The sequence below is a fragment of the Microtus pennsylvanicus genome, chromosome 6 (assembly GCF_037038515.1).
Source record: "Microtus pennsylvanicus isolate mMicPen1 chromosome 6, mMicPen1.hap1, whole genome shotgun sequence".
Classification (NCBI taxonomy): domain Eukaryota; kingdom Metazoa; phylum Chordata; class Mammalia; order Rodentia; family Cricetidae; genus Microtus; species Microtus pennsylvanicus.
In genome coordinates, this window is record NC_134584.1 from 96,144,859 (window position 1) to 96,151,020 (window position 6,162).

Genomic DNA, 6,162 nt, shown 5'->3' on the forward strand with positions numbered 1-6,162 from the left:
TGGGAATATACCCAAGAGATGCCCAATCATACTACAAAAGCATTTGTTCAACTATGTTCATAGCAGCATTATTTGTAATAGCCAGAACCTGGAAACAACCTAGATGCCCCTTAATCAAAGAATGGATAAAGAAAAAATGTGCGACATTTACACAATGGCGTTCTACTCAGCAGTAAAAATCAATGGCATCTTGAAATTTGCACCCAAATGGATGGAACTAGAAAAAAAAATCCTGAGTGAGATAACCCAGACCCCAAAAGATGAACATAGTATGACTTCACTCATAACTGGATATTAAACATAAAGCAAATGATAACAAACCTATAGTTCACAAGCCCAGAGAAATTGGATAACAAGGATCCCCTTGAAAAGGAAAAATAGACAAGATTTTCTGAGAAAATTGGAAGCATGGAGGTGTGGGGAGGAGGGTCAGAAGGGGAGGAGAACTCGAGGGAAAGGGAGGATTGAAAAGGGAGAAGGATAGAGAGGGGAAATAAGGAGAGAGATATCTTGACTGAGGGAGCCACCATGAGGCTAGCAAGAACCCTGACACTTGAGAAATTCCCAGAAATCCACAAGGATGACCCCAGCTGAGACCTTAAGCAACAGTGAAGAGGATGTCTGTCAGATTGATGACTTTTTAAATGTTTTTTGAGACAGAGTTTCTCTATGTAGCTTTGGAGCTTGTCCTAGAACTTGCTCTGGCCTCAGACTCACAGAAATCTGCCTACCTCTGCTTCCCAAGTGCTGGGATTAAAGGCATACAACACCATTGCCTGGCTATTTGATGATTATCTTAAATGTCTTCATAGAACCTGCATCCAGCAACTGATGGAAGCAGATGCTGAGATCCACAGCGAAGCACGGGGCTGAGCTCCCAAAGTCCAGTTGAAGAGAGGAAGGAGCAATAATATAAGCAAAGGAGTCAAGACCAATGTGGAAAGCTGTGACGATGAAGCCTAGACTGCCTTGGAAACCCCAAAATCTTGGAGACACCACCAGAGCCATGGGATACCTGCTGAGCAGAGCTTCAAAAGGTCTGCAAACAGCCCACGAGAAAAAAGTGTGTTGAAGTCAACAAAGCTAAGAGGAATTGGAGATATGAAGAGTGTTTTGACATCAGACATGGAGATGCAGAGTTTGGAGGTTGCCCAGCTGGTGTTTGGTCTTGCTTTGGTCCAGTATTCCTCTCTATGTTCCCTTACTGACCTCTTGGAATGGTTATGGATGGGCTGTGCCATTGTATGTTGGAAATATGTGCTCTGTTTTTTGATTTTATAGGGGATTACAGTTTAAGAGATTGCAAGAATCTCAGATAAACTTTGAACTTTCGACTTTTACACAGGGTTGAGACTATTTCAGACTATGGGGACCTTTTAAGTTGGACTGAATGCATTTCTGCATGATGTTATGGCTACAAGCCTACGGGGCAGGAAGTGGAATGTGGTGGTTTGAATAGGAACAGCCCCCATTGACTCATGTATTTGAGTGCTTGATCCATAGGGAGTGGCACTAGTAGGAAGTGCAGCCTTGTTGGAGGAAGAGTGTCACTGTGAGGCCAGGCTTTGAGGTCCCATGAGCTATGCCCATTGTGGCACACGTCTCTTTCTGCTTCCTGCAGATCAAGATGTAGAACTCTCAGCTGCTTCTCCAGGACCATGTCTGTCTGTGTGCTGCCTCTTTTCACACCATGATGATAATGGGCTAACTCTCTGAACTGTAAGCCATCCCCAGTTAAATAGTTTTCTTCTATAAGAATTAAAATTTGAGTCCATGGTGTCTCTTTACAGTAATAGAAACCCTAACTAAGACAAAAATCACATGACCATAAATTGGAAGAATCTTGGGGAAATGGCCAACCTACCAAAAACAGTATGTTTCAATGCAATCCTTATAAAGATTCTAGGACCATTCTTCAGACAGGGAAAAAAATCCAAATATATATATAGTCACAAAAGAGTGTTAAAGAAAAGATAGTTAAACAATAATGAACCAAAAGAGGTATCACTGTGTCTGGTCTCAAATTGTACTAGACAGCCAATAGTATTAAAAACAGCATGGTACTAGCATAAAAATAGACACATTGGAATAGAATTGAAGATCCAGGTATAAGTTCTATATCAGTGTTGCTTAATTTTTGACAAAGATGATACAAATATACCCTGGTGAAAAAGGCATCTCTATCAAGTGGTGCTGGAAATACCGGATTTTAAAATATAGAAAAATGATACCTCTTGCCCTGCACAAAACTCAGGATGAAGGACCTTAACCTATGACCGGATACTGAGACTGTTGTGTGGAGGGGAAGTAAGGAGGATGCTTCAGCTTACAAGCACGAGATAAAAACGTTCTAATGTGGCTTTAGGACTCTGGAAACTCGAGAAATAACACTAGCAATTAAGGGATCGAATCTCATTAAACTAAAACTCTTGTGTATAACAACGAGAATTGTGCAACAAATAAATAGGCAACCCTCAGAACAGGAGAAAATCATGGTCAACTCCACGAGCCACCCCCAACCCCTAACTTATTCCATGAATCAAAAGACTGCACATATGGGAATAGTTCTGAGATGGGGGCAAGTCACATCCTGCTGAGTCCTGAACTTTGCTTTATCTACTAGTAACGGAATCAATCAAGGGTAGACTGTGTAGCACCCTGGTAGGGGAAGTCGGGGGACTGGGAACCAAGCGTGTGTCCTTGCAGAACTTTTCTTATCAGCAGCCTCTGTGGAAGGTACTGTTCCACACCTCACCCACCCCAGTGTGACAAACAGCGAATCTAGAATACCACTTCTTCTGGTGCAGAAAACTTTGCTGTGCTTCTGGAGCGTCCAACATTCTCACTCAAACTCATAATTTTACCATTGTGAATTGCGAGGACACAAATGAAGTTGCCTTTGTTAAGCCCCAACATAAGGAAAATATTTTTAAATATGTACATATGTGTCCAATAAGAAGGAATATTTCACAAGGCTTATCAAAACCATAGTCTTGTATAAATACCACTGTATCAAGCAAATAGCACTTCCAAGGGGATGCTAGTCTGCCAATCATTCTGTCAGACTTGAACTGGTACCACCTTTGGAGTCCCCACTACTAACCCTGTGGCCATTAAATGTTGTTTTAAAACAGCTTGTACAGCCTGACTGTTTTGCCTTAAACGTTGTCTTAGCCAGCCTTCAGATGAATCCCTGTTTTTCACAGCATCATTTTGATGTATCACAATGCCCCCTGTTTACTCCCAAATAAAGCATAGCATTTTTAAAGGCCCACTGTGGGGGGTAGGGAAGTAGGGGTATTCTCATTCAAGTGTTACCCCAACCAGCCTACTGTCTGTAGTATTAGTTTTCTGTAAATGCATTAATTTTTTTAACATATCACCTCAAAAGGGAGCTTTAGTATAAGTCCCATAAATGGCAGAAACATACTAAGTACAGTAAATTAAAGATTTGTCTGGGAAACTTGCTACTATGATACTCATAAAACAAAAATGAAATATTGGTTTTAAAATAATGTATCTGGCTTATAAAAGGGCAGAAATAAGTCACTCAGCATGAAGCCTAGACCTCTGACAGCCATTCAAGAACAAAAGTCAGTGACTATCCTGACCACCAGGTAGGTGGCAGACAACAGACTGGTCAAGGCTGTCATCACTGCAGTCATCTCCCCGGGTTTCAGAGAACGCCTGCTGCTCATGCTCGGAGTCTTGGGCAGATGGCAGCTATGTTTCCAGCTTTCTCCTCTTGCTGCTCTGCCCACACTGGACGTCCTTCTCCATGGAGTCAGTCTGGTGTTGAGGCTGAGTCGGTGTCTGAGAGAAGCTCAGCCTATAGTTGAGTCCCAAAGACTAGGATTTAGGGGATTGCGTGACCCATTAGAAGAAGCTTTATAATTTTAGAGTCTGTATATTGAGTCATGGCTAATGGCATGTAAATAAGCCGTAAGACCTTCTAAGAGAGGATATGCAATATGGATATTGTAGTCCCAGACTTTAGAGCAATCAGAATGGTGCCCTCCATTACAGTCCTTCCATGATGAGCCAGAGGCATGGTAGGCAAAGCTATATGTATGGTTTGCTCTTGTCTCAGGCTATTCTCTTATGTATTCTAGTATGAACACTCTTAATATGAATAAATTAATTGATATGTGAAAGCTTTGTAGGGTTAAAAGCATCCAGAGACGCCTATACTACCATCTGTGTTCTTCCAGATTTTTAGAATTCCAGGTCATTTCCCAGGATTTTTCTCCTAAGGTCATATAGCTCCACATAAGAATTTGTAAACAGCACCTCAAGGGAAAAGGAATACTGCACAGTAACTCACAGTTAAGGGGAAAGAGATGTGTCAGCTTTAGCCAGAGTAACACAGAGAAATTAGACATGGTAAGCAACTTTGTGATGTGTTGTGAGACCTGGGAAAAATCTGGTTCTTCTGTCATTTCTGCCAAGTCGTGGGGAGACAGGAAGACTACTCTTATATGCAGGTAAGCTTTAGGTGAGCCACCTCCTGTGTTTTCCAAATTCTCTGGAGTCACAAATGCACCTCTGGTCAAACAAAGGATGTGAGAATAATCCATTTGTATCTCTTATGCTTCGTTGGGAAATCACTGCGTTATCTTCATAAATTGAGTGCCAAGGCTATTTGCTAGGTCTCAAACACCAGTGTGTGTGTGTGTGTGTGTGTGTGTGTGTGTGTGTGTGTGTGTGTGTCTGTGCCTTGTAACAGCCTTGTTGTCCAATCAAGAGGCTGACCCAGATTGTGCTATGTGCATTGAGGTGGGGGAACACTTATTAACACACTCTTTAAGACCACATTTCCTGTCGGGATACATTGTTGCCTGGTTAGAGGTGACAGTCTGCCATAAACCTAGCAGCTTTCTCTCTAACTCAGGAACTCTGGAACTCCCTCGTCCAGCAAAGCTTCCTGCTTTTTACCTTCCCTTATCTGGAGGATGTCCCTGGCCTGGAAGACTGACCTTTCTGAAAGTTGTCTCTAAACCAGATGCCTGATTCATCTAAAGCAGCTTGACCCTTAATACAGATCCCTGCTAAGAAGACTTGTGCTGGAAGCTTTCCTTTAGGACCCTGTTGCTACATACTAAGTCTTGTGATTGGAGCTTGCCACTTAATAAAAATTAGGGTTAATCCCCAGGCTCCCCAATTCTATATATTCCTTATATTCTGGAACAAAGTTGAGCTGATTCATCGAAATCTGTCTCCCGTGGGGCGGTCTGTTCGTGCTCATGGGCCGTGTTACAAAACTTTCTATTGCCACTTCTTCCTCCTTCCCCTCTTGACCTCGTGGCCAACAGAAAGAAAACCCCACAATTTCCTTTGTGGACAAAAGTAAAAGAGAAAACCGAATTCAGACCAGTGTTTACAGAGTAAATCATCTCTGGGAACTGATTCTAACTCTTCAACATTGGTTTGCTCTGATGAAGAAACACACCTCTCTTGGTTCCTAACCCCTCAGCCCTTCCATCTTTATTTTTGGCTACAGAACAGCCAATCAAAAATTTTGCCTTATGAAAAGGGCTGCAATTAGGTCATCTTCCTACTGCCTTAAGAAAGATGAATGGCAGCCAAGAACCACAGGGTGAAAGCCAGATGTTGAAGGTTCTGTTACTGTTTTGATACTGAGTTGTTCGTTATGTTGGGCATCATCCACTCATATCAGGGCTTTAGGTCTCATTGGGCAACAAGGAAAGCACTGGGTTGGGTTTATATGTCTTTGCTCTTGGGCTACCATAACAGTTTATGGATGTTGGGGTAGTCTTTCTTCCTTCTTTCTTCCCTCTGTCCCTCCCTTTCTCCTTCCCATCCTTCCTTCCTTCCTTCCTTCCTTCCTTCCTTCCTTCCTTCCTTCCTTTATTTCTAGAGACTGGGAATTAAACCTCAAGTTGCCAACAGGTTGGTTTTTCTCTTAGGCCCTCTTCTTTGGCATGTAGCAGGGTGTCTCCTTCATGCCATTAATGTGGTGGACCCTCCATACGAGTTTGTCAATGGTGTCACTTGCATTTCCTAAATTCCTCCTGTGATAACATCCATCAGATTGGATTAGTGCCTACGTTCATTCTCTTAATTTACTGTTCTAAGTTTTAAGGGGCTTGTGTCTAAATATAGTCACAACGATTTGGGCTGGGGGGGGGGGTAGAGCTTTAA